Here is a 22,283-nt window from a genome sequence, read left to right as displayed (position 1 = left end):
TAGATTTAACAAAACTTCTTCCTTAGAGCATGCTCCGAGAGCTTCAAGCTGCCCAGATTGGTCCAGGCTATTTATTCTGCGACCATCCTTTTCTTTAGCCTTTTGCCCTATTCCCTGTGAGCTACTGCGGACGGTGATTTTGGTCTCCTACTACTTTGAGGTTGTTTAATTTATTTAACAGTTATAGCGACTGCTGTGACGATTTTCCTAGCTTCACTCTGAGCAGTTGTTACTGCAACTGTTTGTGGATGCTGTTTGAGAGAGGAGACTCCGACGAGTTTACAGAACTGCTCTTCATGAGGAGTTCAACTACAATCTGATTCTATTTCAATGCTCCGTTAAATCTCACTCTTTTCTGAAAAGACTCTTTATAGGTTCTGGTAGGTTATGATATACAAGAGTATAACAGGGACATAGCTAATATTTCCTTTATGGAACACGCTGTAATTTTCTTGATTGCCTCCAACTACAATTTCCTTGATATTTCTATGAACAGATTTATCTAATTTAAATAAAGATATCAAAAGCAAAATACTAAACTCTTAAAGACGAATAAAGGTTTTCAAACTAAATTAAAACTCTTATTATTGACTGTGCATAATAAACAGTGTTTGAGATGTTATTTACTTAGGCTCTATTCTGAAATAGTGGCAGAGACCTGAAGAAGAATAAAGCGCGGAGTTGGAGACCACCTTCGTAAGTCACGGGCTGAACTGATTTAAGTAAAAAGTATTTACGCGCAAGCAATAGGATGGGCAAAGAAATTCCCAAGATAAAGAATACACAAATACTTTCACTAGGTATGTGCTATTAAATAATGCATGCATACACAGCAACCATTTAAAACATTTAATTATCAAATGGGAGAGGCGTTGGCCTAATGGCTAGGGCGCTCGACCTCGGACCTGGGGAACTGGGTTTGAGTCTCGGTAATGACGCTGAACTTCCTGTGATTCTGGGCAAATCACTTAATCTCCCTGTGCCTAACAACAACAACAAAAAATGAATGTGTGCCCTCATGTAACGTAACTGGTGCTATGTAAAGCGCTCTGATACCTGATTGGATTCGGGTCAAGTTTGTGCTATATAAAACTGCAACAACAAAAAAATGGCTCAAGTGGTGTTGCTGCTACAAGCCCGGATCAAATAAATAAACTACTACTTAAACATGCTTTAGCTTCTTAAAAATATGTTATCATCTACACTAAGGAAGATACCTACATCAAGGAAACATTTACAAAGTTAATCAAAATTCAAATTAAACAGGTTCTTAAAGTTAGTTTAAAGTAAATACATGCCCATTCAGGCACCATCACGGTCAGTAATTTTATCTGAGATGATCTCTTACCTCAGAACATATATTAATTTAAAACTCTTGTAATCACTGAGCTAAATTACAGACTTGTTTTAAAGAATGTAATGCATCCATCTCTGTCTAATTTTCATACTGTGTCTTACATGTCAGATAAAAGTATTCTTTGATTTAGCTTTCTTTGCAGAGCAAGGATGAGTACATATTGTGGGCTTGATGTTTAGATTAGAATTGTTGTTAGGTAATAATGGGTGATGTCGTATGGGCATTCTATGTAATGTAAGGGAGGCAGTTGAAGGGAGCTGGGTGATGATGGGAGATGTGCACTGCCCTGCTGCAGCATTTACTCTTCAGAGTAATTATTAAAGATACTTTCAACCTGCAATACATGCGACTTTCATTACAAGTAGCGATGAACGACTGGTCTGAGGAGGAACCCACGTGGAAGGATTCCTGTTTCTACCTCTTGGTTCAGATGAACGTCTGTGTGGTAACTTCTAGCCAGTAAATTGGATTTCTACACCTATATTAAGTGCGTTTTGCATTTTATTTGAACTATTCATCTTTTTCTTGGGATCATTACCATTCCCGGATGTGAGCAGAGGCAGCATCTTCTTTTGGATCCACTCACGACACAACAATTCAAATAATGCTGCATTCCTGCTCGCAACATTAGAACACTCAACATTGGTACACGGAAATGGCTTCTTTGACTGCTTTCCTTTGCCGCATCATCAAGGGTACCGCAACATTACACGAGGTCGCACTGTGTTGCCTTGCATGCTGCCATTTTTAAAGCAATTTTCTTTTGGTTCCATGTCGGAAGTTTGCAGCATTTCAGTTCCTGATTTTATCAATCAATCAGGAATTTATAGAGTGCGCTAATCACCCTTGAGGGTCTCGAGGTGCTGGGGGGGGGAGGGGACTCGGGCAGCTCCGGTCATCCGAAAGCCAGGTCTTGAGGCTCTTTCTGAAAGCCTGCAGTGTGGGGCTTCCCCTGATGCTTGGGGGGGAGTTTGTTTCAGGTCTTGGCAGCGAGGTAGGAGAAAGATCTGGCTCCTGTTCTGCTTCTGTGGATGCGGGGGATTTCGGCCAAGGCCTGGTCAGCGGGGCAGAGGTTTCTCTTGGGAGCGTAGAAGGAGATTCTTTCATTGAGGTATTGGGGTCCAGTATTGTGCAGGGCTTTTGTAGAGCACAGGAAACAACAGTTGAAGCGCGTAGTCTTTTATGTTCTTTATTCAGTTAGTTTCCAATAAGCGACCCGCAGGAAGTGGCAAGCTCAACAGCATAAAATGAACAGTGGTTAAGATTCTAGAATACAGAGGGAAGAAATACATTGACAGAGAAGAAAGACCTAATAGAATGTTACACATCTTCCCCTTATAGAAAGAACAATTTTTTTTTTTAAACAAATCAACAAAAAGGAATTTTCAATAACATAAGATATTAAACATATGAACACAGTATCTTTTTTTTTTTTTTTTTTTTTTTTTAAATCAAGACATGACAAAATCCTTAAAGTGAGCAGGTAGCTTACAAATTCTCCTAGAAGCTAACGCAGGATTAAAACAAGGAGAACTATATGAAGAACAGGGGTTGCTAGTACCATTCTGAGAAAGAGAAGTAGACGTGTTATTAGTTTCATGTTGAGAAGGAGCAGTGGACGTGTTACTAGTTTCATGTTGAGAAGGGAAAACTGGAGATTCAAACAAAATGTAATCATCAGAATCATAAGTAACAACACTTTTAGCATGAATCATGGCTTGTTCTTCTGAAATGGGAACAAGTCTGCTCTTGTTCCACCATCTTCCATCCTCAAGAAGACAAGAACTCAAACCAACCTTCCGAATTTTGTGAGGAGATGTAAAGGAAGATTCTCCTTTTTTGATACTGCAAGGTTTTTTAAACAATACCCATGATTCAGGAATAAACTCTTTGGTTTGAGAATTTTTGCGAACGTCAAAATGAGACTTCTGCTTGCTTTGTGCTAAAGTAACAGTTTGACGTATTAAATTATTTTTCCTTGAATCATTGAGTCCGTCAGAAAATGAAGAATATCTTTCCAACCATGAAGGTAAGAGTAAAGTACAACATTTTCTGCCTCTCAATAACTGAAAGGGAGTGAAACCAGTTGTCGAGTGAGGAGAAACATGATAAGAATTGACTTTTTCCTTAAGAAAAAGTTTAACATCTACACCAGAAGAAAGAGCAGTTTGAATTCCTTCTTTAAGAAAGCGATTAGCTCTTTCAACAAGACCATTTGCTGCCGGACTATACAAAGCTACTTGAATATGTTTGATATCCATGGAGCTCAAAAAATCTTTCATGGCATTTGAAACAAAATGGGTTCCATTGTCTGTGACTAATTCTTTGGGCGGACCTTCAAGTGAAATGACAGACTTGAGAAATTGCAAAACAGAGTGAGTTGAAGCTGACTCCACGAAAGAAAAATAGATCCATTTAGAAAAATAGTCAATCAAAACCAATAAAAACTTAGAAGAACTCGGTAAGAGGTAGAATGGACCAGCAAAATCTAAAGCAATTTTGGATCAGGGACTGTCTGGGAGAGGAACTGGACGCAGGGGATTTTGAGTAGTTCTCCAATGTTTGTCCAAGATTACACATTGAGGACAAACATCTATAAAAGAGGATACTTGAGTATTTAGAGAAGGCCACCAATATGTTTCTCAGATTTTTTTACAAGTGGCAGTGACCCTAAGGTGACCTGCATGTGCGATAGAAATGATTCTATTCCTAAGAGATTAAGGAGGGATAAAACACCCATTTCTAGTACAAATGTCATTTTCCAATGATAATTCTGAAGCAACCTGAGCATAGGATTTTAAATCACTGGGAACATTGCGAATGGGAGGCCACCCTTTGACGATGAAATTACCAATTTTTTTGAGAATTTGATCGGTGGAAGAGGCTTCAACCCAATCTTTTTCAGAAATAGTAACATTAGATTTGGAAGAAGCATCAATTGATGCCACTACACAATCAAACTCATCAAAATGATCATCAACTTGTGGTAAAGGAAGGCGAGAAAGGCAATCAGCTCTGAAATTTTTCCCGCCTTGTATATATTTAATACTGAAATTATATTCTTGCAACTTAGAAAGAATACGTACAAGACGAGCAGAGGCTTTGCCAAGTCCATCACCTTGTAAAAGGTAGACAAGAGGTTTGTGGTCAGTAAAAATAGAAAAAGGACAACCCCAGAGATAGGTCTTAAATTTGCAAACAGCCCAAACACAGGCTAATGCCTCCCTCTCAATTGTACTGTACCGCGATTCAGCAGTAGACAAAGATCTAGATGCAAAAGCAACTGTATGATCTTTACCCAAACTTTGTTGACCAAAAACAGCACCAAGACCATTAAGACTTGCATCAACAGTGACAGTGCAATGAAGACCATGAACATAAGGACTGAGAGCAGGAGCATTGACGACTAACTTTTTGATGTTGATGAAAGCCGTATTGACATCATCGGACCAAACAAAGGCAGAACCTATTTTTAGAAGAGATCTCAATGGTTATCTACATGAGGAATAATCTGATACAAAACAAGCGTAATATTCGCAGAGACCTAGAAAAGATCTCAGCGCATCTTTGTCAGATGGAGGTGGAGCTTTAATGATGTCTTCCACATTGCTACATTTCGGTTTGATGTCTTCGGGTGTGATGCTATGACCTAAATAATCAATTTGTTCAGCTAAAATTTTGCATTTATCAGGCTGAACAGTGATACCTCTTGCAGAGAAAATGGAAAAAACTTTGTTTAAGGTATCTAAGTGTGATTCTTTAGACTCAGTGAAAACAAGAATACCATCCTGAAAAGCCTGTACATTTTCAACATCTTTAAATAAGACGTCCATAACTTTTTGGAATACTGAGGCAGCTGAGGCTAAGCCGAAAGGTAGTCTCAAGTATTTATACGCCCCGAAAGGAGTAACAAAGGTGGTGAGTTCTTGAGAATCAACATGTAATGGTATTTGGTGATATGCTGAATGTAAATCGATTGTAGAGAAGTACTTTGTATGACCAATGTTAGAAAGCATTTGTTGGATGTGAGGTAGAGGATGACAGTCGACTATAATGTTGCGGTTCAATGATCTTAAGTCCACGCAAAGACGAAGATTTCCATTTTTTTTCTTTGCGAGAACAATGGGAGAGAACCATTCAGAGGAATCAGTAGTTGCGATAATGCCCTCTGTGGAAAGTTTCTCCAACTGATTTTTAAGATCATTTTTGACACTGATAGGAACAGGTCTAACTTTGTGGGTAACAGGAGTAGCATTATTCTTGAGTCTAATGACATGCTCAAAACCCTTTATGTTACCAGTTTTGTCAGTAAAGACAGAAGGAAACTTTTTTTTAAGGTATCAATGGTACACAAATCTCCAACATTAGTATCGATGGCCAGTATTGGAAGATCTCCTAAAACGATAGGATTTTTATGACCAGGTTTAAGAATTATACCGAATAGGATTTTTATGACCAGGTTTAAGAATTATACCTAATTTGGCTAAGTCCTTCCAACCTACTAGGTTTCTGCCTCTGACTGCAACATATACTTTAGTGTCAATAGATCTCCCAAGGATTTGTAAGGAACCAATGAAGTAATCCAGTAAATCAATGTCCTTTTCACCAAAAGCCTTTGGAGAGATGTCCGGAGCTTGAAATGTGATGGAATAACCCCAGGTGTTCTAAAAAGTGGAATCAGCTAACACAGTGATAGGGGCTCCTGAATCAGCCATGACATGTAAAGGTTTATCATTAATAACGGCTTGGCAAAGGGGATGTTCACACTCAATAGAATCAAGGGATTCATCAATAGATAAAAGGAGATTTGAAAACGTATTGGTACAATCAGAGACAGAAGATACGGAAGGTGAAAGAGATGAATTTTTTAATTCAACATTGTGAATTTTGACTACAGGAAAAGAACGGCGAGATTTACAAAACTCTTGAAAATGACCAGTTTTCTTGCATTTGCCACATTTTCTACTCAAGGTAGGACATGAAGGAAAATTTGCAATGTGATTTTTGTTACCACAGTGAAAGCAACAACTTTTTTAAAATTCTTTGTTCATTTTGATGGCCGAAACATTAGAAAATTCTGAATTTTCAGAAACGTAGGAAATAGGAGAATGACCCTCTTGGCCTGACAATGCATGTGAAGAGACAATAGAACGCTCAATACTTTTCCCTATATCAATAACTTCCGATAAGGAAGGATTACGACAAGTTAAGAGACGTTCTTGCATTTTTTTTTTAAAACAATTAAAAACAAATTGATCTCTAATGGAGAAGTCAGTATAATTGTCAAATTCACAAGTAGAGGCAAGAACCCGAAGAGCAGCTACATATTCTTCAACAGATTCGTCGCTGGCTTGTTTCCTTTTAAAGAAGCTATGTCTCTCCAAAAGAACATTTGGTTAATCTGAAAACTGTTTCTTGAGCTTGCTTATTGCTTCAATGTACATATTTCAGGTGCCATCACCGGAGGGTCTAGGAAAAGGAGGTAAATTCTCAAAAATCTTCTGAGAAGCAACACCCAAATGGTTGTAAAGAAGAGCGCGTTTTCTTTCTGGAGAAAATTCCTTTCCATCAATAGCCACCAGATAATTTTCAAAACTATGAATCCATTGTTTCCATTCAATTTCCGGTTTGCCAGGTCTTTGTAAAAACGGAGGAGGATGTAACGCGCTATCTGAAGCAGACATGGCGATTCTCAGTAAAATGAGACTTTAATATGGTGAATCCTTGTTAATGGAAAACTCAAATAAAATATTGTTGACTATATTTCTGCTGCTGCTTTGAAATGAATCTCCTTTTATATATATATATATATATTTTTTTTTTAAAATAAATAAAACTCTAGAAATGATAAAGTAGAAAAAACAAATCCTTTGTATTAAAACTTTCAGATATATTCCAGAGACAGAAAGTGGAACAAAGGCTCAAAAGAATGTTCACAAGTAAAGTTCCAAGGGAAACAATATGTGGTATACTTCTATTGCCAATAAGCCTTTGTTAACAATAATGCTGGTTAGAATATAGGCCTCTGTTATCAAGAATGCTGGTTGGAACGTTGGAACAAACACTTGAGAATGTTCATCTTTTACAATATTCAATACAAAAGAGCAACTTGTGGAACACTTCTGTTGCAAAATTCCAAAGAATGCAGCCTTTTAAAAAATTTTTGCAGTCAGCACGCGTATTCACTAAGGTATTCCAAAGCACGTGAAGTAATTACCATTCTATTCGCCGGAATGCAGGAAACTGCGTTGTTGCTAGGCAGCGTGCAAGAAGTGCGTAAACAAAGCGCATTTAGAGCAAGGCAGCTAGCGTTGGTTGCTAGGGAGCGTGTCTGTACACAGCGCGTGAAGATTAGCATGCGATCGATCGTGCCTCGCGCTACTGTAACCGTTAGCCTCACGCTACAGTATTTCCAAGCAAAACAAAGTCAGCGCATAAAATAAAGCAATCCGACCTGAAGGGGCGTGTCCTCCTGCGGGTCCGTAAAGGAAACAAAGTAACACTGGTAAAGTTTCCATGCGATGAGGCTCTTTAAGGAGTAACAAAGCTTCTGAGTGAAAGATGCGAAGGCGAGAAATCTCTTTCAACCCCACTCCTGGTACCAAGATGTAGCGCACAGGAAACAACAGTTGAAGCGCGTAGTCTTTTATGTTCTTTATTCAGTTAGTTTCCAATAAGCGAACCCGCAGGAAGCGGCAAGCTCAACAGCATAACAGGTAGAGAAAATGAACAGTGGTTAAGATTCTAGAATACAGAGGGAAGAAATACATTGACAGAGAAGAAAGACCTTGTAGGTGTGAGTGCAAAGCTTTAAGGTCACTCTTTGTTCGACGGGGAGCCAGTGGAGGTTTCATAGGTGCTGGGTGATGTGGTCTTGTCGCGGGATGCTGAGGACGAGTCTGGCTGCGGCATTCTGGACGGTATGGAGTTTGTGGAGTAGAGATTTGTTGATTCCGGCATAGAGGGCGTTCCCATAGTCCAGCCTGCTGGTGATGAGTGCGTGGGTGACAGTCTTCCTGGATTCGAGGGGGATCCATTTGAAGGTCTTGCGGAGTGAGTTAAAGCATGTGGAGGATACGGCGTTGGCCTGTCTGTTTATGGTGAGCGAGGAGTCGAGTATGATGCTGAGGTTGCGGGCGTGGTCCATAAGAGTGGGGAGCGGGGTGCTGGGGCACCAGGTGTTGTCCCACGCAGAGGGGTGGATCCGAGGATGAGGACTTCCATTTTCACTCAGTTGAGCTTCAGGCAGCTGCTGCTCATCCAGGTTGCGACGTCCTTCATTCCTTCCTGGAAGTTGCTCCTGGTGGTGTCTGGTTCCTTGGTGCGGGAGAGGATGAGCTGGGTTTCATTGGCGTAGGATACTATTCTGAGTCTGATGATGGTTGCGAGGTGGGCCATGTAGATGTTAAAGAGCACGGGAATGAGGGAGGATCCTTGGGGTACTCCGCATCTGATCTCTCTGGGTTCTGAGAGGAAGGGCGGCAGTCTAATTCTTTGAGTTCAGCCGGCGAGGAAGGAGTGGATCCAGTCTAGGGAAGTACCTTGTATGCCGGCATTGTGGAGTCTGGTGGCTAGTGTGCGGTGGGAGACGGTGTCATAGGCTGCTGAGAGGTCTAGTAGAATGAGGACTGGAGTGTGGTCTTGGTCGAGGAGTGTGCGGATGTCATCTGTGGCAGGAGGGTGGTCTCGGTGCTGTGGTTGCTGCGGAAGCTGGATTGGGATGTGTCGAGGATGCCGTTGGATTCTATTAAGTTAGTTAGCTGGATGTTGGCGACCTTCTCAGTGAATTTGGCGGCGAAGGGGAGGAGGGAGATGGGCCTGTAGTTCTTGAGGTCCATCGGGTCTGTGGAGGGCTTCTTGAGGAGGGGTTTGACTTCTGTGTGATTCCAGTCATTGGGGAACGTGCCTGTTTCGAGTGAGGGGTTGATTGTGCATCGTAGTTCTGGTGCAATGGTGAAAGTGGCCCTGTGGAATATGTGTGATGGGCAGGGGTCAGTGAATGCTCCGGAGTGCATGTCCCTCATGGTCTTTGCGGTGTCTTCTGTGCTGATAGTGGTCCAGGTGAGAATGGTCGGCTGAGTGGAGCTGCTGGTGGAAGGTGTTGGGTCGGTGCCTTGGTTCTGTTCGACAAAGTAGTCATAGAGAGTCCTGATCCTGTGGTGGAAGAAGGAGCTGAGCTTGTTGCAGAGGTCTTGGGACATCAGAGGTTTTGCTGGGAGGTCTAATGAATTCTTGTATGATGTTGAAGAGTTATTTGGAGTTGCAAAGGATTCTGATCTGGATGAAGTTCCTCTTTGAAGAACTGATGAGTTGGTGGTGAGCTGTGGTGGCGGTCCTGTAGCGGTGTGTGCTTCCTGGGTTGTGCTGTTCCTTCACGCTTTCTCGAGTCGTTGGCATGCACATTTGGATTCTCGGGGGTCCGTGGTGAACCAGATGGCTTTCATGGTGTGTTGCCTGTCGGACTTCTGGAGGGGTGTGAGCCTGTTGGCACAGTCGGTGATCCATTTGTGGAGTTGGTTGGCTCCAGAGTTGGCGTTGGTCGTGGTGGGGGGAGGAGTGTGGCTGAGTGTGGAGGTGAGGTGCTCTTTGGTGATCTTGCTCCAGTTTCTGCGCGGGGCGTTGATTTGTGTGAAGTAGGGTTTTGAAATGGAGAAGTGAACGCAGTGGTGGTCCGTCCAGAGGGATTGCATGGTGTGACTGAAGCGAATCTTGGTTCTTTTGGCAAAGATGAGGTTGAGGGTGTGTCCTGCCTTGTATTTGCGTTCACCATGCGCTTCACGGACTATTACTTAATTCAGAGAGGATTATTTATCATTCTTTCTGTGCAATGGGGTCCACGGAGCGTGCTGCACGCAAATTGAGGTGCGATTGCTGTTGGTTCCACCACAGTGGTCTTTACACGATCTCTAATAGCTAATTGATGTGTTCTTCGTAGTACCGCTTAAACAGCATGACCAATTGAATTTGCTTTATTTCACTGGACAAGCTATGTTATTGTTTGCTTATCCCTTGGAGAGTGGTGAAGAATGGATAGTGAACTAGTCCTGTATTGGTTAAGATAGGACACTGAACAATTCCACAACTCAAACATGAGCACTCCGAATTTTACCATCAGTCCTCCTCAACCATTTTCCCCATCTGGTACTGAACCAATTTTTAAATTGATGGAGTGGAAAGAGTATTTTTACTAGCACAATGGCTGCAAAACCAATAGAAAAGAATATTGTTACAGTCCCTTGGCCCCCAGGGACTGAACGTTTTTTCTCAAATGTCTAAAGTTATGTTACATTAGTGGGGGATGCTAATATTTTTAATACAGCAATTCAAGATTTAGATGCATATTTTAGACTTAAGGTTTGCATTGGAATAACCAGATTAGAGCTATTTCGGTATAAAAAAAGGAAGGAAGAATCTGTTGACAAATATGTTGCTGATTTAAAAAAAAAGACTGCTATAAATTGGAAGTTTGGTCAGTTGCAGGATAACCTTAAAGGTGATCAATTAGTGAGGCATGCAAGTAATCCTGCTAATCAGAAGCATTTGTGGGTCTCCTTTAGGTGATGTATGTGCAATAGTACGCATAGCAGAAATTTCAAGCAGATGTGTGGTGGCTCTGAAACGGTGCAAGAAGAAGTGAGACTGTGTGTAAACTTCAAAATAGAGGGGGTAACAGACTTTTTACTGGAAGAGGGGAGAAGAGTTAATGATCAAGCTGAATGTTATTGTTGCAAAAGTAAAGAGCATTTAGTTTTCAACAAAAACCACCCAGCTGCTAAACAAAATTGCAGCAATTATGGCACTGTCATTTCACCAAAGTTTGTAGGAAAAAAATGGTTTGTGAGGATGTGGCTAATGAGAGGAAGAAACCTGTTGAGTGCGAGAATGATAGCTGTAGCAATGTGGCAAGTCTATGTCACAAGTTGTTTTTGTATATTAACTGTGATTTGATTAAAACTAATCCAGAGTGTTGGATGACTATAGGTGGTGTACCTTTTGAAATCTTTGCTGATTCACCCTATACTATTATTAATGGGGGAATTATGGAGGGACAATTTTGCAGATAAGGTTGGTGAATGTTAATTGAGATTGGATATTAATCCAGAATGCCTAGGTTCCGATGGTTCACGTTCAGATTAAAAAATAGATGGATATGAGGTAAAATGTATGTGGAAAAAAGGACCCCCTGTTTTAGGATGGTTTGATCCGAAAAATATAGATATTGTACTTGTCCCGAATAGCAAAGATCAGGTGCTGCTAGTTGTTGAAGGAGTACAGGTTGGCAAAGATATGCTTAGCACATTTCCAGAGGTGTTTAGTGGTAATGTGAACAATTTAAAAGATTTTGAGCACAAGATTCTTTTGAAGGAAAATGCGAAACCTAAAATCCACAAGGTGAGGTGTATACCTTTTATGGTTTGTGAAGAGGTTTCTAAGGAACTTGAGAGGTTGGTCGCATCAGGAGTGATCGAACCAGTAGAGGCATCTGATTGACTATTCCTTTTAGTCGCAGCTCGATGCACGAATGGCAAAATAAGATTAAGGGTTGATCTGCTCCTCATTAATAACATTGTCAATCAATTTCCTTTACCGAAAATGAATTCGATAGTGACTCGTGTTAGGGATGTTAAATGGTTTTTCACGCTTGACCTATCTTCAGCATTTGTTTTAAAAAAATATTTTAATTGGCATTTTTTGTATTCACGTACATCACAGTAGTATTAATGGCATTGGTAGACACGAAAAATTTCACATTCATTATACATTTTGTCATGAGAGTAGGTAACATCGTGGTCTATAATCTCTCCCATAGCCTCAGAGTCGATGATGGGTCTAAGGGATGAGCGGTGAAGTGGTGTCAGCACCCACGCGAGGCATCCTTCAGTGTACGCTGGGGTGTAAGGCGTGCTCTCTGTGTTAGCACTATATCGTAGGGATGGTGATATGCCAGTCTTAATATAAACTTAAACTCAGGGTGTAGAACTGGGGTACACCGTGTCGCACACTGCTGCAGATGGAGGGTGATCGCCTGATCGGTAAACTGTGGCAGGCAGCTAGGCAGGCTTGCGCAGGGGAGGAGGAGGGGAAGGGATAGTGCCGGAGGCATCTCCATGGAGACATAGTTATGGCTCGTTAGCGGCTGCCAGCCGCAACCCGTCGGGCGACACGTCCTTCCGCGAGTAGCCCCGGGCAGCCGCAGGAACTACGAGCGCTCCCGGAGAACCGGTAGACTGAGATCCCGGTGTCAGTAGTGTTTCTTGTGTGAAGGAGTGGAGTAGTATGGGCCAAGGCATAGAAATGGGATGTTTACGATTTTTTTGTAACCTCTTCCATGCGGAGTATTCCCTCTTTGGCTGCGCCCCATTTCTTAACAGCACCCAGCCATGCCGCGAGGGGAGGGCCTCCCGGTGCTTTCCAATGCATAGTGATGCACGGTTTTGCCAGGAGGAGCACCAAGGACGCAAAGCGCTTTTCTACTTTCATGTTTTTGCGGAATTTGCAGATTCCAAGGGCACTAGCCTCCCATGTGTATAGGTCTGGGAGTCCCGTGACCGTCCGAAGTGTGGTGTGGACTTTGTCCCAGTAGCTGTGGAGTGTCGGGCAATCCCATAGCATGTGCTGAAAGGAGGCATTAGGCTCCGGGCACCTGGGACAGGTGAAGGAATTGCCGGGGAATTACTTCTGTAATTTTTCCGGTGTAAGGTACGCTCGGTGCAGTATATGCAGTTGTATGTTTTTAAAGCGATAATTCTGGGACACTTTTTTAGTGAATTCCAATACACGTGTCCACTCCCTATCGTGTAATGGCCTACGAAAATCCGTCTCCCACTGCTCCCGAAGGGGTGTTAGGGTGGGTTGCTTAAGGGTCCGTATGGCTTTATATATCCATGTAACTAAGTGGCGCCCGGGGCCTATCTGGAGTACTGCATGAATCACCGGGTGCGTAGGGGGTTCTGTATCTATTGTTTGCCATAGTTTACGGCTGTCTTCCATGAGCTGCCTGTATAGGAGAAACTGTGCCCCAGGGAGGCCGAAGTCTTACATGAGCGTCTCAAAGGTTTGCAGTTGTTCGTCAAGATATAGGGAACCTACGTCCGTTAGTGAACATTCAGACCAGACGTGCATCATCCGCTCCGTGTAGTGTGCTCGACCCTTGGGAAACCCCACGAGCGGCAGGAGGGGGGGAGTATTGGGTTGTCGCTCAGTCCATTCTGTGGACGCGCGACAGACAGGCACGCGCTGTCATCACCTGGAGTGGCTTGATCTGAGGCGGCTCGCCTCCGGTAATAGCATGCGGTGAATGGTTGGAGTTTGAATGCCCGCTGTCCAACGCGACACCCATTGCAGTCGGGCGGCCAGGAAGTAAGCCTCGAAGGAGGGGGTAGCCAGTCCCCCCTGATCGAGGGGTAGCTGCAGTTTGGCAAGGGCTATGCGCCTGAGCCCGGATCCCCAAATGAGGGTCCCTAGCAGGGTGTCCAGTTCCCTGAAAAAGGAGCGTGTAGGAACCAACAGAAGGTTAGAGGAGTAGTATAGTAGTCGCGGAACGAGGATCATCTTGGCAACTGCTATTTTCCCTGCAATTGCCAGTGGGTGATCTTTCCAAAAGTGTATGGAGGATCGGATGCCAGCCATCGCTCTGCGGTAGTTACCCTCATAGATGTCCAGAGGTGTGTGATATAATCGGACCCCCAGGTATAGGACCACCTGCGAACTCCAGGAGATGTTAACGTCGCCGAGCCCCAAAGGACACTGAGACATGGCCTGTACAAGGGGATATATGGTGGATTTGGACCAGTTGACTTTGAGCGCTGCCACTTCCTCAAAGTCCAGCAATATGCGTAATATAGGGGAGAGGTCCACTGCAATATCTCGAACATAGATGAGCACGTCATCCGTGTACATGGATAGCACATGAATGGAGTCGGCAATTGGGATTCCCCACCCTTCACCCGCGGCGCGGAGGTGGATCGCCAGAGGTTCCATCACTATGGCGAAGAGTAGGGGGGAGAGTAGGCATCCCTGCCGAGTGCCCCGTCGGACCGGGAATGGGGCAGAAATAAGGGGTCCCAACCGCTCTCTGGAGGTGGGCGTGGAGTATATCAGCTTGGTGTACACCAGGAGACGAGGTCCTACCCCCATGCATTGCAGGACCTGAAACAGGTATGGCCATGAAAGGCTATCAAATGCTTTTTCCAGGTTCAAAACCAGGCACGCCGCTCGGGGGAAGCGATCTCGTATGTGGTCCTGCACATGGAAGAGTCGCCGTATGTTGTAGAAGGTATTCCTACCCGGCACAAACCCATTCTGATCTGGGTGTATCAGTTTTGGGAGGACCGCGGCATATCTGTCCACCAGAATCTTCCCATAGATTTTATAGTCCGAGGGCAACAGAGCTATGGGCCGATAGGAGCCCATTTGGTGAGGGTCTCTGTCTGGCTTAAGAAGAGACACTATAACCGACTCACACATGGACTGGGGTAACGTGCCGGTATCAAGGGCCGCTTGAAATTGAGTCACTAGGTGGGGTACTAGTTGGGATGCAAAGGTGTGGTAAAACTCCAGCGGAAGGCCATCTAGACCGGGGGCCTTACAAGTGGCTAACTCCCTCATCGCATGCCTAATGTCAGTCGCGCCAATGGGCTCGTCGAGGTCCAGCCGGTCGTTGCGATCTATACAAGGTAACTGGTGCCGCCTCAGGAATTGGCTAAGGACTTCAGCCTGTGTCGGGGCAGGGCATAGTGCCCTTGGAAGGCCTCTAAAATTGAGGCTTGTGAGTGGAGAAATGTATCTGGGCCACTTCGGATGGTCGTGATTGGTGGGAGGGTCGAGTCTTGCTTTTCATGCCTTGCTAATAACGTGCCCGCCCTGTCTCCTTCTTTGTGTACCCGGGCAGCATATGCCGCGAAGTTATACCGATGTAAGCTCGCCAACGCCTCCTCGTATGCAGTCTTGGTGTCAGCGATTTGAGCCGGTGTGGCCTTGGCTGGGTCTGGCTCTCTCGTGAGTGCGGCCAAGGTTAGCTCGGCGTTGCGGATGTCACGTTCTAGGACCTGACAGACCCCCGAGATGTGCTGAATGCATGTGCCCCGTATGACGACTTTAAAGGCATCCGATTCCCTTACGCATGTGGTGGCCGTACCAGTGTTCTCTTGAAAGTAATTATGTATGTGTTCCGCCTGAGCTTGTGTAAAAACTGGATCGTCTAAACAGTCCTCGGGAAGGCACCAGGAGGGGACAGGGGGGCAGGGCGGGCACCACTGGAGTGTGATTGTGTGAGCGTCATGGTCCGACAGGGTCCTACCTAGGTAGTCGGAGTCAGAAATAATGGGCAGGAGAGTGGGAGAACAAAGGAAACTGTCCAAGTGTACCTTGAGGTCATGGGGCACCGAGTGAAATGAGTAAAGTCTGGTGGTGGGGTTCCGCGAGCTCCAGACATCTGTTAGGGACCAGTGTGCCGCCCATGTCGCAAATCGCTTCGCCTGCACTGCAATGGGGGATGCTGGGTGGGGCGGATAGGATCTGTCCAGTGCTATGTTTTGCACGCAATTATAGTCGCCTCCCAAAATCCAGGGGGCATGGGCATATGTACTTAAAGGGAGGGAGAGCGTGTCCCAGAATTTGCCTTGGTCTGCGTTGGGTCCGTATATACTCCCCAACAGCACTGGCTGACCGTCTAGAAGCCCCTGTAGAAGGGCGTAGCGCCCATCGGGGTCGACGGTGCGGGATTGTTCTAGGAATGGGACGCCAGGCCGTATCCATATAAGGGTGCCTCGGGCATAAGCTGAATATGTGGTGCCACAGAGGATTCCACGCCAGCGCTTGCGCAGCTTTGTTACTTCCCCTGAGGTGAGGTGTGTTTCTTGCAGAAATGCGATCTGCGCACGGTGACGCTTGATATAGGCGTATACCGCGTATCACTTGCGCGCGGTATGCATGCCTCTCACATTCAGTGTAAGGATGGTGGTAGTGCCTTTATGTGCCATTGATATGTATATGAGGCAAGTGGGGATAGAGGGGCGCTCGGGCTGCCCTACCAGCCTCGATCCACAATGCGCCCCTCGAGTGCCTGCGCAGTGTGGACCCCTGTGCGATCATTTGTTGGCGTAGTAACGAGGACACAGTGTAGTGGGGGCGTGTGCGGTGGGAAGGGAAAACTGGGGTGGGGAAAAAACAGCCACAATACTGGGGACCTATCGACAACAGCGATACGTCCAAACTAGCTCTTGTTTGATTTGAGAGCATGAACATTTTGTGGGGGTGGCAGTGCGTGCCCGCGAGGTATCTCAGCTTGTGGGCTATGTATGCTAGTTATGGTTGCCCGTTGTCATATGTGAGTCTGGATGGACATAGTTAGTGTTAGTATTACGCGCGGGCTCTAGTGTAAAAAGGTGTTGCGTGTTCTGCCATAGGGAAGAAACAATCCCTCCCCCCGTTACCTCCAGTGTATGCCCTAAGGTCAGTCAGATCATCAGCACATCGTGGGGTGACCGCTGGAAGAGCCACCGAGTCTGCACCAGAATGCGTCTCCTCACTGTCCTCCTCCGCCTTCTCTGAAGTAAACAGGTGCGGAGCTCGTTCAATGTCCGTCGCGGGGGAGGTGGGTCGGAGGCTCGCCGCTGCCTTCAGGGCTTTGCGTCGCTTTTGAACAATTTGTTCCAGGTCAGGTGATCCCAGGGTGCGCGTGAGTGACTTGGTACCTCACTGTCTGTTGCGTCGCTGCGAACAGCGTCTCCCGGGGCCCGACGCTTTCGAGTGTTGGTCCTGGGTGTTCTCAGCCTTGTGGGCTGCGGCACAGTTCCGGTCTGCCCAATCGTGTGCCTCCTCTGCAGACGTAAAGGAGTATTGCCTTCGTGCATGACTTTGAGACAGACGGGGAACAACAAGGAGTACTGAATGCTGTTTGTTCGCAGACGTCGCTTCATCGCCAGGAAGGATGATCTTTGGTTTTGGACGGCCCGAGAGTAGTCTGGGAAGAGCATAATGGTTTTGTTCTCAATGCGGATCGGGCCAGCCTGACGGGCTGCTCTCAGGACCACATCTCGGTCTCGCAAAATGAAGAAATTTCGCCAGCATTGGACAAGGCGGAGACCCTGGCAAGGGTCGACGCGCCAGAACTCAGTGGGCCCTTTCAATGGAGAAAAACGTTGTCCATTCTGCATCAGGGGTGAAAGATTTTGTCCAGGCCTCCATGTACCCCACTGCGTCAGTTCCTTCAATTCCTTCGGGCAGGCCAAGGACGCGTATGTTACAGCGTTGCGACCGCCCCTCCAGGTCGTCAATGCGCTCCTCCATGGTGGACACGCAGCCAATCAGAGTTTGTAGCGATTCCTGGTGTGTCTGCACTTTGGGCTGCATGAGGAAACAGTGTTTTCGTTCTCCGACACCTTTTCAGCCAATTTGCGGTGGTCATCACGAAGGAGGCTGATGTCAGTCGTTAGGGTGCCCAGCTGCTGCTCCATGGGTACCCTAGAATGTTCTATGGCCGCCAGCACCCTGTCCAGCTTGTCTGAGAGGGAAGGGTCCGTTGCCGCTGCGGTGTCTTTGGAGGTGGTAGTCTGACTGCTGGTGGGAGTGTCCGAGGTAGTCCCTTGGGTCACTACCAGCGCTCTGGGCTTCCCCATGTCAGCGGCGGCGTCGCGGTGGCATCAGGCGAGTGCTAATGTCTCCAAGGGCGTCAGGCGTCCCTGCGGTGCTATCCTGTGCCCCCTGCAAGATTGAGTGGATGAGGCAGAGGCTCAGACCCTGGCAGGATGAGTCGCCAGGCCCGCGCGACTGGGGGAGCCCGTTAGACAGAACGTGTGTGTGGTCTTACTGGGCCGTTCCTGTGGGGCCGCTGAACCTATTCCAGGCAGTCCTGTCCATAGAGCCCCACTGTGTCTGCGCACAGCTCGTGACTCCTTTGTCAGTGCAGGGGGGGCCCTCATTCCCTCCTCAGTATTAACACAGGTCCACGAGGGTCCTCCCTGCGTTCAGAGCACCTCTACGTCCAAGCGTCCTTTGGTGTGTACCATGGCCAAGCTTATATCAATTGTGTGTTGGGCGCCACGTTAAGGACAGGCAGGCCCCTCGTGCAGTCTCGGCAGATTCCAGGCGATGTTGTGGGCTCCGTCAGTCACGAGCCGTGGGGATGGGCCCAGACCCAGCGGTTGGCCAGCAGGCAGGGGGAGTCCGGGCCGCCAGCTCTTTGGAGCAGTCGCCTGCCGCTTCCCCGGGGCTCAGGAGCAGCATGTAGGCGCCATCTTGGGGTCAGGCTGGCCGTTCGTTTTTTTGGTCCATGTGTTGTTCCACATAAGAACCCAGGCTCATATACAGCCCTCTCTACCATTACAGATGCAGCGGGGGGTCCTCCCTGCCTCACCTGCTGATGTGTTCCGTTGGTGGTGTCTGTCGGCCACTGCCGCGGAGGGTACCACGCCTAGATCCAGCTCTCAGGGACACTCGCGCGGGCAAGTGCGTGAGCTCTGATGCGGCTGGACGGCTCTAATCTGCCGGACCTCCGCCTCAGAGCGTGTCCGTGGCTCGTGCAGGGGCTCCGTCGGGGGTCCGGTAGAGGTGTGTAGCTCGTCGTCAGCATCAAGGTCCCCTGCGCCGCAGGTAAGGGGGGAGGGGCCGGCCCCTCTAATGCTTGTCATCAATCCCCGGGGCCCCGGTGCTTCCGAGCCGGAGCCACGCTCTCCCAACCGCCTTCTCTGAACACTAGTCACTCACTCTGGGGAGCCTCAGGGCGCAGAGCGTCCGATTACGGGGCTGTAAGGTTGCACTGGGATCAAGCAGTGAGGCGGGAGACCGCAAGGGGGATGGGCCCTGCCGATCCGCGACTTTGCAGGGCTGCTTTCTGGCTCCGCAAGCCCTCGATTTACCAGTCGAGGTCAGAATCGGGTGCCCCACACAGTCCGGAGCCAGTTACTGCGTGTAGGTATCAACTGGGCACAGCCTGAATGGGCGAGGTGACAGCCCGTTCGCAGAGCCTCAGCAGTGCGCGTCCGCCATGGCAGTCATCTTGGCTATGCCCCCCCTTGACCTATCTTCAGCATACCATCAATTCTCTCTGTACATTTTCTATATTCAGAGAACAACTTTATCACATCAGAAAGGTGTTTTCAATTGATGTGCATGCCATTCGGGTTTGCATTGGCTGCAGCAAAATTCCAACATCTGATGTTTAATTTGTTTAGTAAAGAATTGGGTCTGATGTTTTTCCAGGACGACATTTTGGTTTTTGGAAAAACCAGGCAAGAACATGATGAAACATTGGAAAAGGTAGTATGAATTTTTCAATCTAAAGGATTGACAGTAGAGTTTGCTAAATGCAAATTTGCAGAAAACAGTGTTACATACTTGGGTCATGTTATTAGTGAAGGTGGTGTTAACCCTAAACCATCCCTTATAACAGCTATTGAGGAAGCAGCTGCTTGTAAGGATGATATACGCTCAATTAGGAATTTAGCTGAATATTGCTCTTAATATATGCCTACATTTGCAGAAACAACTCTTCAAATAATAGTTAAAATGCAGAAACAAGTTTGAGTGGACACAGACAGCAATGTGGGGATGCTCTTCATGCTATAAAAACTAATATTGAGAAGAGATCTATCTTAAGGTGTTGTGACCCTGACGTTGCTAGTGTCATTACTACTGATGCTAGTAGCAAGGGTTAGCTGCAGTGCTAGCTCAGATAGACAAGCCTTGCAAGGAAAGGATCATTGTCGATGCTTCTAGATCGTTGTCACCTACAGAAGAAAGGCATCTCATCAGAGAGCGGGAAACCTTAGCTTGTGCATGGACCCTAAATCATTTTAGGGCTTTCATTTGGGTTAAACATGGCTCTATATATTGTGATCACAAATTCCTTGTTGAAAACCGAACAACGGATGCCCAATTATCCACACGTTTGCAAGATTTCAACAGTAAGGTGACATATGTACCAGGAAAGGATAATGTTGTAGACACATTTTTATCAGCAAGTGACATTTGTACATGATAGTGGTACTCCTGCTGTCAAGGTAGTTTAATGGAATACAGAATGAAAAAATGATAAGACCTTACAAACGGTGTTGGAATATTTGAATGCAAGTAGGCAATATAAAAATGTTCTGGATGAGACAGTTAAATCTTTCTGGGAGGTTAGATCAGAATTGTCTGTTGAGAATGGTATATTTTTGAGGGGTGAGAGAATAGTTCCCCTGCACTCTTTACAACATGTGATTATTTGCCTAGGACGGGAGGGACATTTTAGTATTGTGAGCACCAAATCTGCTGTTAAAAATGTGTTTTGTTCGGGGGCGTGGCCGAGCCGAGCTGCAAGATGGCCGCCGTGTAACGGGGCTCTGCCGGCCGGACAACTAATCCGTCAGCCCATCCGGTCTCTGCCTTGATATTTGTGCAGGGAAGATACGGCGGGAGGTGCCCAGACGAAGAGGAATCTGGCGGTGCTGCTGCGGCCGAAACCGGCAGCGGGGATCAGGTGCTACATACCCTAGCTGATCCGGCGGCTGGGAGTAGCCGCGCTGAGCGGCGTCCTCTGCTACGCGAGGCATTGGTCGCGGGCTGTGGCCCGTCGGACGCATGGAGGCTGTCGATGACACTGGTGGAGCGTGTGACGCCCCGCGATTGGCACCCAGGTGACGGTGGCGGGCCCCTGCTGTGCGGCTGACAACCTTCGCTGTAGGGCTGGTGCGAGACGTATGCGGAGCTGATGTGCGGGCTGCTTGGGCCCTGCCGGCGTGGCCGAGCTCTGCGCTGCTGCCAGGTACCGGTGCTCCTGCTGACGTGAGACGGCGAGGGACGGGGGCTGCGGCGCCTTGTGAGCGCGGCCCGATCCCTACCTGCAACGAATGACATCCGGCTATCTGGCCTTTGGACTCCATGCCCTAAACTCCGTAGGTCTGCCAGCGGGGGAGTTGATGAGGTGGTGGTGAGGAGGGCACGAGCGGCCGGCCGAGTTGCCCTCCGGGCTGCTGCCCGAACGCGGAGAGACCGCCGTTGGTACCTGATTGACACAGGCCCGCGACCTGAGTGCGCCGAGAGCTGGCTGGACCTTGCCTGTTTGGCGGTGTTCTCCGCGGGGCATGGGCGGAGTGTGGGGCCGCCTGGTGCTGTGACCATCTGGCCTGCGCGATCCTTGCACTTGGTGAGTCCTGTGACCAGCGGTGTGCCTGCTGCCTCCCTCAATCGGTGCCGGTGTGTGGTGGCCCCTCAGAGACGCCATGGGGAAGTCGGACACCAAGCAGCGGAAGCTCCACTTTGAGAGGCAGGCTTCACGCGGCGCCGAGGCGGTGCCGACGTCGCAGACTGTGGTCCCCGAAACGCAGTTGGACTCAACGCCGGAGGATGTCAAGAGCATGTTCCGCGACCTTAAGGGCTGCCTCAAGGAAATCGACGGCAAACTCGACTCCATGGCCCAGCGGCTTGATGGCATATCACATAAGGTCGACCAGCACGAGGAGCGTCTCGCGGCGGTGGAAACGCGGATAGCCTACTGCGAAGAGGGCCACGGAGACACCCAGGAGAAATTACTTCGCATGGACAGGGTCCTGGAGGTGATACGAGGGCGCAATGAAGATTTGGAAGCCCGCTCCCGCAGAAACAACGTACGAATTATTGGTATTGCGGAATCCACAAACATTGGCAATATGGAACAATTCGTTGAGGGGATGTTCCGCGACCTGTTTGGGGAGGATCTGTCGGCTATGTTCTTGATCGAGCGTGCACACCGCACGTTGGGGCCGCGACCTGTGCCGGGAGCTCCGCCACGTCCGATCCTGGCCCGTGTTCTAAATTACCGAGACAGGGATACTATCCTGCGGTTGGCACGTGAAAAAGGTGAGCTCACTTTCCAAAATATGGCCATCTCCTTATTTCCAGATTTTACGCAGGCTGTGCAGGCTGCGAGGCGAGAATTCGTGCCGGCAAAAAAAATCTTCCAGAA

The 22,283-nt window shown here is 47.3% G+C and overlaps 1 protein-coding gene across 2 annotated transcripts in view; it reads right to left on the bottom strand.

Moving 5' to 3' along the window:
• WDSUB1 (WD repeat, sterile alpha motif and U-box domain containing 1) overlaps window positions 1–22,283 on the bottom strand; it is a 445,966-nt gene that overhangs the window by 129,560 nt on the left and 294,123 nt on the right. The gene's annotated exons all lie outside the window — the stretch shown is intronic.

The sequence above is a fragment of the Triturus cristatus genome, chromosome 3_1 (assembly GCF_964204655.1).
Source record: "Triturus cristatus chromosome 3_1, aTriCri1.1, whole genome shotgun sequence".
NCBI classification, from domain to species: Eukaryota; Metazoa; Chordata; class Amphibia; order Caudata; family Salamandridae; genus Triturus; species Triturus cristatus.
Note: the sequence above shows the minus strand (reverse complement) of the source record. Positions and strands in the feature narration are given on the sequence as shown.